Source organism: Benincasa hispida, chromosome 8, assembly GCF_009727055.1.
Source record: "Benincasa hispida cultivar B227 chromosome 8, ASM972705v1, whole genome shotgun sequence".
Lineage (NCBI taxonomy): Eukaryota > Viridiplantae > Streptophyta > Magnoliopsida > Cucurbitales > Cucurbitaceae > Benincasa > Benincasa hispida.
In genome coordinates, this window is record NC_052356.1 from 40,551,616 (window position 1) to 40,564,574 (window position 12,959).

Genomic DNA, 12,959 nt, shown 5'->3' on the forward strand with positions numbered 1-12,959 from the left:
TGAATTACTCTCATATGAGAAACGTCTCGAGCATCAAAACACAGTGAAAAGTAGCAGTTCATTTGCACAACTGGTTGTAGTAAATGCAACAATCAATCGTGGACAATCATTGATCAAGCCACAACCGTATCAGAACGTCAATCAATCTCAATTTAGCGGCCAATTTTGGAATATGAATACTAGGAACACCAACTATTCTAATAGGAATACTAGTAATTGTGGATGAGGCAGAGGATGAAGAAACAATCGACCTCACTGTTAGGTATGTGGAAAGTTTGGTCATACAACCTTGGTGTGTTATCACAGTTTGACAAGGAATACTCTCCAACTCCAAACCAAGGAAAACAAAACAATGGAGCCCCTGGAAATAGCTCAAACAATCCCTCTACCTTTGTTACCACTCAATTTGGAAATCCCTTTGTTGCAACGGCTGAAACAGTGAGTGATTCCAACTGGTATGCTGACAATGGAGCTACCAATCATGTGATGCCCGATTACAATAACATCGTTAATCCTGTGAAATATGGATGTATTGATTTAGTAACTATTGGTAATAGTGATAGACTTCATCTTATACTGGAAAATCATGTCTTTCTTATAGAAATACCTGTTTTCAACTTGAAAATGTGTTGTATGTTCCCGATATTGCAAAAAAAAAAAATAATTAGTGTCTCTAAGCTTTCACAAGATAACACAATTTTTATTAAGTTTCATGGTGATCATTGTCTTTTAAAGGAAAAACATACATGCATCATTCTACTGAGAAAGGAGCTCAGTGATGGTCTCTACCGATTGAATGGAGTTAAAGTGATGAAGAGTAACATTCGTGAGGGAACCCAGCCCTGCATAAAAATAATGATCTTGCATAACTTATCCTATCAGAAATTTGGGTTAATGTTGTAGAGTAAAAAACTATATAGCATAAGAGGCTAGAACGCCCATCCTTTAAACTTTTAGATTTTCTTATTAAACACTGTAATCTTTTTGCTAAGTCTAATAAAGAATCCAAATTTTATGAATCGTGTCAATATGGAAAAGGCCATGCATTGCCATTTCCTAACTCATCTTCCTATGCTTCGAAAAGATTTAATTTAATACATACGGAAGTTTGGGCCTACTCCCATAAATTCATCAAATGGATTTTGATATTATATCTCCTTCTTGGATGATCACAATAGGTACCTGTGGGTATACCCTCAAAAACAGAAAAATGAAACAGTGTCTGTGTTCAATCACTTTGTTCAGATGTTAAAAACATAGTTTGATGCCATAATGAAAGTGTTACAATCCAACGATGGAGGGGAGTATATACGTGTTCATCAAATGTATAATTCAATGGGTATAATATCATGAAAGTCCTGCCCACACACCTCCGCCTAAAATGGTCGGGTTGAAAGAAAACATCGCCACTTAGTTGAATTCGGGCTCACACTACCAGCCTAAGCATCTTTACCATTCTCTTTCTAGTTAGATGCCTTTCAAACAGCAACAAGCATCATCAATGACTTGCCTACACCAACACTAAAGGGCAAGTCTCCTTCTCAAATAATGTTCAATACTAAACTTATTTTTCTAATCTCAGGTATTTGGGTGTGCTTGTTATCCGTGCATTACGCCCCTATCAAGAACACAAGTTTCAGCTTCGCTTGGAGAAATGTGTGTACCTTGGGCTCAATCCAAATCACAAAAGACATAAGTGTTTAAGCCCAACCGGCCGACTCTACATATCTCGACATGTAAAGTTTAATGAAAATGACTTGTCCTATGCATCTGGATCAAACCAAAGCCCAACTCCATCTCTTACAGATCTAGGCGTACCCCCACTGTTGGGGTTGATGCCCTAAATCTCATAGGGTCCTAGAATTTGTAAAGCTTGTATCAACAAACATTTCGGTGATTAACAATATTTGATATTTTATTCACTTTGTTTATGAAAAAGATGATATTTTAGTTGCATTAATCACAAACCAATAAACTAACATCCATGGTTATCATTGTAACTTAAACATGTATGTGGAGACATATAGGTGGATCATATTTAAGTGATAACCTAAATGATATGTAGTATATGGATAAGGCTAGGTACCTTATCCTGATGACACTACGAGTATGGCCCACTTTGTAGGTGTTACAAATGTTGTAAAGTGCTACAAATGATCTGATCTTGATCATTCATATATTAGACATACGAGCGGGGATATTCTATATAAAGGAGCTCTTGATCGATTGTCACATGCAACGTCATTACGTTGATCTTCTCTTCATTCCTGAATGATAGGTGCAATGCGACGTAGACGCGTTGTTTCTTTTCTGGCTCAACGCATGGATGACTGATTTCCTGCAAAACAGAAATTGAAACACTCTATTCTACCATCGCAATGGTGTTAGTGGGTGTATTGACGACAATTTATAATTCTCGCATTTCTTAGTCAATTTCTATACTATCGACACAACTTTTCTTTCTTTTAGCCGCAATATCTAAACAAAACAGTATAAATAACTTGTATTTCTACAAGTTATCACACCCCCAAATTTAGATATATGCTTGTCCTCAAGCATATCTTCTACTAAGGTAATAATGCTCAATTCCTATCCTATTTTTGCTCAAATATGCTTTTTTAGTTTAAAAATAGAATGTTTATCTTTTCTTTGTCAAAATAACTTGATATATCTATATGCGGTGGTCAAATCTTGCATCATTTATTAGAGATTGTTGGTCATAGTTACACTCTTCGTTTTGGCTTGTTCCCACGAGTGTCATGCGAACATCCAACTACGGTTGTGTGCCAATTTCCACTTTAACTCATGAATTTCAGAGGAGTTATCTCTTGCATTCTTTTATTTTCTTTTGCATTTTTTTTTCTTTTCATAATGTGTTGTTCTTGGAAACCCACCTTCGTTTTTGTTTGTTCCCACGGGTGTCATGCGAACATCCAACTACGAGCAAGTTCCTTTCACAACTAACTCTTATCAGGTTGAGAATATTTTTTAGGTTTCCCTTGCGCTGACATTGGAGTTTGGCATTTTTTTTTTATGAACGCATTTTCTTAATGATCGCATATTCTTGATCTCATCTGCTCAGACCTTCCCCACCCCCAAATTCATAGATGCGCAAGGTCCTCATTGCGTTGTTTGGATAGACTAGACAAACACTTAGAAAAAATTTCAAAAAGAAGGTTTGAGCAGAATTTTGAAAGATAAAAGGTAAAGTACTGCTAAACTAAGAATTAACTAAGTGTTAGTCAGAATTTACAAAGTATGGGAAATGTTTCTAAGTATAAACATATCATACATCATGACAGCGTAATGAAGAATACAGAAATAGAAGATCGGAATATTGCAAATATTGACAAAGGATGATAAAGAAAAAGGCACAGGCAAAAAGAAGAGAATATTTACTCAATGTATTGAATATTAACAAAGTATACAAAGAATTAAAAATTAACGCAATACAAAAATTTCTACTTGTACAAAGAATTAAAGAATATCATTAACTTAGAAAAATAATGAATTGAATTCTCTTTTGAATCTGATTCAGATGGGTGCACGATTAAAAATTAACATCGTGCTTCCATTAACGCAAATACATTTTTGCTGAGGACGGGCAACAACGCATGCGTCCCCGCAACACAACCCTTAACTAAACACATTTATGGAGAATCGGGCGCATGGTATTACTACCAACGCAACACTACCTCAACATAGTGCATTTTGCTAAGGACGGGCAAAGGGCACACACGCGCACAACACACCCCTCAACGCAATGTAGTTGAGTGTAATGGACGCAAGATGTCTCTTGTTAACACACAATGCACCCATCAACGCGTTACATACCAATTTTAAATTTTCTTTTTAATTCATCAACAATCGCAAAGTCAAAAATACTTTGCGGTGTTTAATGTTTCATCCAATCATTCACAAAAATTAAAGAACAATGCTACTAATGCATACAAATTAAAGGAATTAAACATGACATGGAAAGACACTAATGAATTAAATTGCAGGAAAATACAGAAAGCATTAAAGGCTAATTCTAATAATGCAATTTAGAAAGCAGTAAAAGAAAGCTATAAAGAAAGCAAGTAAACATAGATAGGGATGATGATTGGAAAAAGTTTTCAGAATTACCGCAATAGCATCCCTTGAAGGCAGTCAAGCTTGCCTGCGCAATGTCATCAAGGACATTGTTCACCTCCTTGCCTCATCCCGCTGTGTGTACGAAAAGCGATCAATCTAATTCCTTCGGGAGTCACACTAGGTATGGAGAATGTGTTGCACATTTCTTAAACCTTGCATTCTCCGCAACCGTAGGTCTTAAAATTCCGGCGCTTAATCTGATTCTGCTGTGCTCTTGCGCGAAAAATACACCTGATCTCTGGGTCAGCTTAGAATTTCTGGATCGCTCCAGTACTCATAAGTCATCAGACTGCACTTCGTGATAAACAATCAGTACAAAGAGATCTGTCCTGCACATACTACAAACATATTCAACAATAAATCGTTAACTAATCCCCGACAACAAAGCCATAAACTTGTAACGCAGTAATTGTACTATGATGCAAGTCCATGCCATAAACTTGATGACATAGATTTTATGCGATGATATGCGATACTACTTCTAGATATGCGTTATTAACAAATGTTCTTGTAGTATGTTGTGCGTTGTCACAAGTTTCCTTGTGTTGAAACCAAGTATAATTTCACCACAAGTTTCTCGGTGTGATCCGAGGTCAAACACATGGATTGTTTTAGGTTAATTGCGTTATATTTGAGATATATGCGACCAGGGTTTTTTTTCAAATTAATAAAAGAGTTTTGTGTACAATTAATTAAACATGCGATAAAGTAAAGTAAAGCAGTAAAGATGCGATAATAAGATAAATTGCGATAAAACAAACCTAAACTATGATGATACAAAATAAAGGTTTCATGATACAAGATACTGAGGTTGAGGCTGGCTGTGAAGATTATACAAAGATCGTGTAATACGGTTACAAGTCTTATGTGTGAAGCAGAAACAGAAAAGATAATTAATATAAACAGCGCAAGTTCCTTAATTGCGTTAAAGATACAAGTACGGTTCCCCTTTTCCCTTAGCGTACACCTCTCAGTGATTGGCCGCGTTCCCACATCTCTGTGGTGAAATAGGGACGAACGTAATGAACGCAAGGTTGCTTCCATCTCTATAAGTACTAATCGATTTAGTTAACGCATTCTTCTAACCTTCTCTCAACAAATCAGAATGACATCTTCACTTCTGCTCTCACAGGTGAAGATGTCGTCTAGCATGCTTTATCTAAACGCATTTATCTCTTTAGCACAGATTAAGTTACTCGTTTAATCCATATTAATTGCCAAGGGATTAACAAAGCTTCATGAAGAAAACGATTAATGGAAGAACGAAAATAGACAGAGAAGTGGAAATAAAAATGATCGAGACATTCAATAAACTATTTAGCGTCTGATACATGATTTGGAATGATGAGACTAAGAGAATGAAATACAACCGATGAAATAGAGTTAGAAATAAATACAAATAAGCGCCAACGTCTTGGCGCCGATCTGGATGGAGATTTGCTTACCGATGTGGATGGAGTGAACGAATGGATGAGCTTCCCTCTTAAGTTTGCTCAACCGGTAGCAGGAATCTAAGCACAGAGCTTCACGGCGAGGATCTGGCAGAATCGTATTGAGACTCACCTCTTGGCCTTGTCTCTTCTCTTCTCGGATTTCTTCCGATCAGTACTCAGCTCAGCCTCTCTCTCAGTAATCTAGCATCAATTAGCCCTCGTATCAAGTATATCCGTATCCAGTATGCCCATATCAAGTATATCTTCTCTAAAATCTATGGGGGTATTTATAGGTGAAAAGTTTTGACTCTTACTTTGTGAACCCCACTTATTGTTATGGAAATTTCGAAGATGGTGAGATAATTATTCCTTCTGTTATGAAATCTGACCGTCAAATATGCACAACGGTTAGTTGTACACGTGTCACAATCCTCCGCATTTGCATTGCTCAGCTACATCTTTCGATCAAGTGCTCGCATGCGGTGTTGTTTTTATTACTGCATGCAGTTGAAATTCAGCCCTGGATCGACTATCGCATTGTGCCATCATTGCATTGATCATCTCTTCATTGTGGTTTGACGGGCGCAATGTGACGGAGATGCATTATTTAGTCTTTCGTTGAGCCATGAGCGCATACAGTGACTTGGTTTCCTGCAAAACAGACTTGAAATATCATTTTCTACCATCTTAATGGTCTTAGTGGGTGTACTTGCGATGATTTATAATTATTGTATTTCTTAGCTAATTTTCATACAATTGACGAAATTTTACTCTCTTTTGGCCGCAATATCTAAATAAGGCAGCATAAATAACTTGTATTTCTACAAGTTATCAGTAGTATATGGATAAGGCTGGGTACCTTATCCTGAAGACACTACGAGTATGACTCGCTTTGTAGGTGTTACAAATGTTGTAAAGTGCTACAAATGATTTGATCCTGATCATTCATGTATTAGACATACGAGCGAAGATATTCTATATAAAGCAGTTTGTATAAGACCGGATCACGAAATGTTTAGTCTCATTATATAACGTCGTTCATAATAGAGACTTTCATTTCACTAGGATAACCATAGGTAACATGACCTTAATCCTGAGTGAGTTGTGAACTCCTGCCTGTCCTTTGATTTGTATGGGTGAGAATGGCTAGATTGCCGACTCAACAAGCTGAGAGCAGTGCCCCCTCCCTTGTGTTTGAGGAAATTGGTGCAACTGCGCCTCACCTTTGTTACGTCACTAGCGTTATGGTTAACACCAGGTTCTCTAGGAGAGGAAAGAGATAGTCCTCTACCATTTTGATTATTTGTCTGATTAAGGAGCTGAGAACTTAATTACACAAGATGGAATTCACTCATTTCCTAAAGCAGGGGTGCGTAGATAAATTGCTCTCTTAAAGGTTGATTCTGGGTCTTGAACAATGTGGTGCCACACCCTCTCCTGGACCGAGAGGGGTTTGGTCATAGTTGGACTATGATTTATTGTTCATTATAGGGATCAGTGGTACTTAAGGAGTTAGATGTAACTATAGGGGAAAACGGTAATTTTGGTCTAGCTGTACTTACGAGCATTTTGTGAAGGGTTGTTGTACTATTGGTTGGTTATATCCAATGGACACAGAAATATATCTGTAGTGAAAAAAGTGCAGTTGTTGGTCTTTAGTGGATAAAGTAATTAAAGAGTTTAATTATTTATTCACGTATTGTTGGAGCTTCAAGCTACAAGTTCATAAGGTCCCCTGGGTAGCTCAAAGGATTTAGCTGAGAATCAGTTTTTAGGTTAGTTTGAAATGTTCAAATTAATAAGAGAGAATTTAATTATATATGATATCATTAAATTAATTCAATTATATATGATATAATTGACATAATGTATGTGATACCTTATAGTTTAATTGGAGGAACAAATATTTGAATATGATTCAAATATATTTTCTATGAATGAGTTTTATAGTTGTTAAATTTAATATAAATATGATCTATATTAAATGCCATAAAATAGAGAAAAATAACTATGGTTTATATATTATATATGATGCAATATTAAAACTATAGGTTATAAATATAATATGATAATATGATAAGTTGGTTATCATATTTATTTATAATTATTAATTATTTGATAATTAATTCTCTTTTTTTTTTTTTTCTCTAACCACCCTTAGTGAGAAGTTAATTAGTTTTTGTGGCTTTTAGAATAAAATAAAATATGATTTTATTATTCCAGTAGACAAGAATTCACGATTGAAAGACTAAACGATTTTCAAGAGAGTCTATGTGATAGACTTGCTTCTCTAAACGATTGAGAAATTTTTTTCTATGCGATAGAGTTATTTTCCTCGGTCGTCTTCCTCCTCCAACTCCTAAACACACTCTAACCAAAATAGCCAGCACCCACCACTCCTGGATTCTCACACCGAGAATATCAAGGTAACTAAGTGGTAGTGTTCTATTTTGGTTCGAGAGTTGCGTTGTTGTTTGCCGCTGTTTGGAGTGTTCGTGCTTGTTCGACGCGTTCGTTGGATTTACTTGAAGAAGAGTTCTTTGAAGATATAATCTATAAACCCTTTTTATAGTTCAAAAGCATGCTATAATTTATATTTGAAGTGTATAATCTGCCTATATTACTGTAAATATTTATGTTTAATCAAAATGGGATTTGGATGATTCGCTTCCGCCTAAATAATCTACCATTCCTAACCCAAACTCCCTGTTATAAAGAGACCCAATCTCTCACACTCCACATTCAGCCCACTCCCTCAGCCCAATAGACCCTCAATAATCAACCCAGTAACACGGTTAGGCCACCTACATTAACCCATCCCCCAATACAATCACAATTTCCTCATTTCACTTTTCTACCTTCTTCTCCCTCTCTATCCTATGACCACTATCCAGTAGACAAGGTCTCTCCACCAACCATAGTTCATAACTCTTCACCTCAAATATCTTATCAGGTGAATCCACCCACACCCCAACCAACTCATCCAATGATCACCAGGGGAAAGGTTGGAATATTTAAGCTGAAGGCATGGATTGCCAAGACAAATCCAGATTGGACATTAACTTAACATACAATAGTAAATGATGCTCTTAAAACTCCATAGTGGAAGGAAGCGATGAATGCCGAATACTCCGCTCTTATCTCTAATAAGACTTGGGAGATTGTTCCTCCCTTGTTAGCTTATAATGTTGTGGAGAATAAATGGGTTTTTCAATTGAAAAGGAATGTCGATGGCTCAATTCAGCGTTACAAAGACCAATTGGTTGCCAAAGGATTTCATCAACATCTAGATATAGATTTCTTTGAAACATTCTGTCTCATCATTAAGGCCTCTACTATCCATTTTGTATTGAGTATTATGGCGATTAAAGGCTAGACTTTAAGGCAGCTGGACTTTAACAATGCGTTTCTCAATGGTATGCTCACTGAGGATGTTTACATGATGCAATCACAAGGATTTGTTGATCCTAAATATCCAAACTATGTCTATAAACTTCGAAAAGCTATCTATGGGCTTAAACAAGTACTGCAATCATGGACACTAAAGGAGCTTTTATACAAGAGTACCTTTGAGCGGAAGCGAATCTTTCCAAAACATTGTGATAGAATTTTCACATTTACATTCCCACAAACAGATATGCATTATACTACTAAATTACCAACATGCTTAAAGATAAATTAAACAAGAGAATAAGGAACTTACCAGCTGAAGACTTTCTTCTCGGCAAAACTCACTCTCTCCACGAATGGAAGCTCTCGCTCTCGCTAGAACGTCAAGCTATCGTTCAACACCACTCCGATCGTCTACCACGAATGGCTTCAGACGAACAGACGAATAATGGGGACACACCACCACTTGGAACACTTAATATTCTCGGAGTAAGAATCTAAAGAGTGGGCTCTATTCGGATTTGGTGGAGGGGGGAGGGAGAGAGAGGAAAAGAGATCGTATACAATGATCAAGCAAGTGGGAGAAGGCAGCGCCTATCGTATAGACAATGTGCTTGATCGTTTAGGCGAGGTACACGATCGTGTAGGAAAAAGTAAGCAATCGTCTATACGATCTTTAGTAAAGCTCGGGTGCTAAGCGATCATTTAGTAAAATGTGGGCGATCATTTAAAAGAAGCGCGTGCAGATGTAAGCGATCATCTAGTAAAATATATGCTATCGTATAGGCTCTCAATTCAAAAAGCGATAGGATGCTAATACCTCGTGAGCTAATAAACGCATTCTTTGAAAAATGAAAACAATTTTCATTTTATTCTTCAGTCATGAAAACCGAATTGGAAGTTTCCATTAACGCATGGTTTCGGAGAAAACGTCGGCCAATTATCCCATAACTGTCCAATTAATTAAAAAAATTAATATAATAATATTATATTCATTAACCTATAGATTTTTTAATATCATAATAATCAACCATAGTGTTTTCTCCTCCACTAGATATAAATCATATTTATATCCAATTTCCTCCAAATAATGTATCATACATAAAATCAATTATATCATATATAATTAACTAGTTCAATCATATCATATATATAATCGAACTCCTCTTGTCAATTTAAACATTTCAAACTGGTCCAAAAACTTATTTTCAACTTGTAAGTTACCAAGAGGACCTTATGGACCTATGGCTCAAAGCTCCAACGGTATCGAATAGCTAACTAAACTCTTTAGCTACGAGATCCACCATCTGTTAACTGTCAAGCATTCTACTAAAGACCGACAGCTAAATTCTTCTTTACCACAGATATATTTCTGTGTCCATCGAATATAACAATCATCAGTACGATAACCTTCACATATGCTCATAAGTACAATTGGGCCAATTTACCGTTTTGCCCCTGTAGTTACATCTTAATCCTTAAGCACCACTGATCCCTCTAATGAACAATACAATATAGTCCTACTATGTGTGGACATCTCTCGGGCATGAGAAGGTGTGTAGCACCACATCGTTCAAGCACCAGGATCAGTCCTTAAGGGAGCAATCTATGTACTTGCCCATGCTTCGGGGAAGAAGTGAATACCATCTTGTGTAGCTGAGTTCCCAGTTCCTAAATCAGACGAATCCCCAAAGTGGTAGGTTTGAGTCGGCGACCTGGCCACTCGCACCCATGCAAATCAAAGGACCGCCCTCAATGAAAAAAGTTCTCAACTCACTCAGGATTGAGGTTATACCTATGGTCATCCTAGTGAAGTGAAGTCTCTGTCATGAACGGCGTTATATAACGAGACGTTAACACTTCGTAGTCAGGTCTTATACTAACTCTTTGTATAGAATGCCCCCGCTCGTATGTCCCCACACGAATGATCAGGACCAGACCATCTATAGCAAGTCACAACACTTGTAACTATTCTACAAAGCAGGCTGCATAGAGCTGTAGCTTTACAACGATAGAGCTTAGATAGGGCTCTTTCTTATTATTAGTAACGTTACCAGGATAAGGTTTCCCTTCTATATCCATATACTACATATCATTTTAGTTATCACTTAAGACATGATCCACTTGTATGTCACCGCATATATGCTTAAGTTACATAATGGCAACCAGAGATTTTAGTTTGTTGGTTTGTGGTAAAGCAAATAAAACATCCCATGTGCAAAGTCAAGAAGTGAAGAAAATATCATATATTATACATCACAAGCGTTAGTACAAAAGTATTTACAAACTACAAAACACGAGACTTTAGGGCATCATCCCCAACAAACACATACTCTGAAAGTGGCCCTACTGCAATGGGGCTTCTTAAACTTTTGGTCAAATACATCTTTCTATATCTTTAGATCATCTACTATCGTAATTTACTTACTTTTCTGTGTTGATGATGTAATATTAATGGGGAACAGTCCGGAAATGATTGATCGCGTGGTATGTCATTTAGATAAACAGTTTGCACTTGAGAGACTTCATTACTTATTGGGCATTCAAGTGCACTACTTAGAGGCTGGTTTTTTTTTTTTATTATTATTAAATCAAGCTAAATATGTGGATGATCTGCTCCATAAACCCAATCATCTGGCATCAAACTCGTGTGCTCCCCGAACGTACAAGGGAAACATCTTTCTCACTCTAAAAAGGTTCCACTAGAGAATCCATTTATCTAAGTGAGTACCATCAGTGCCTTGCAATATCTAACTCAGACTCATCCTGCCATTGCTTATGTGGTGAATCATTTAAGTCAATTTCTACAAATGTCGATCGACGTTCATTGGTAGGCCACCAAAAGTGTATTTCATTACATTCAAGGTATTAAAAATTGTGGACTTCTCTTTTAGCTGAGTGGTGATCTCCAAGTTACAACCTTCTCTAATGTTGATTGGGCATCAAATATCGATGATCGTAAGTCCAAATCAACATATGGCAGGCCAGGTCGAGTACTGAATCCAAGTATCAAGCTTTAGTTCATGCTTCCTCAGAGGTTATATGGATTCAACAACTACTTGATGAACTTGGGGCAAAGTCTCAGATGAAACCGATATTGTGGTGTAACAATCTTGGTGCTCGAGCCTTGGCTACAAATCCCCTGTTTCATATCCGTACAAAACACATCAAAATCGATGTACATTTCATCAGAGATTAAGTCCTTAAAGAACAACTTAATATGGTATGTACCAATAACTGATCAGCTTGCTGATTCTCTAACCAAGACCTTAAGTCATACATAGTTTTTCAATCTTCGATCCAAACTTGGAGTAATTGAACTTCCCCTAAGTTTGGGGGGGGATATTAGAGATGTTGGGATTGGTGTCCTAAATCTCTATTGAATTCTCAATCCAATAAACTAAGATTCTAGGTTATTTATGTAATATAAATGTATGTAGAGACATACGGGTGGATCATGTTTAAGTTATAACCTAAACGGTCTGTAGTAGATAGATAAGACTAGGTACCTTATCTTGGTGACACTATGAATACAACCCGCTTTGTAGATGTTACAAGTGTTGTAAAGTGCTATAAATGATCTGATCCTGATCATTCATGTGGAGATATGTGAGCGGGGGTATCCTATACAAAGAGTTTGTATAAGACCGGACCACGAAATGACTAGTCTCATTAGATAACGTCGTTAATAGTAGAGACTTATATTTCAGCAGGATGACCATAGGTGATATGACCTGAATCTTGAGTGAGTTGTGAACTCCTGCATATGAAGGTAGTCCTTTGATTTGCATGGGTGAGAGTGGCCAGATCGCCGACCCAATATGCCTACCATTTTGGAGATTTATCTAATTGAGGAGCTAGGAATACAGCTACACAAAACAGAATTCACTCCTTCCCTAATGTCAGGGTAAGTAGATAAATTATTCCCTTAAGGACTGATTCCGAGGCTTGAACAGAGTGACCACACCCTCTCTTGGCCTAAGAGAGATTTGGTCATAG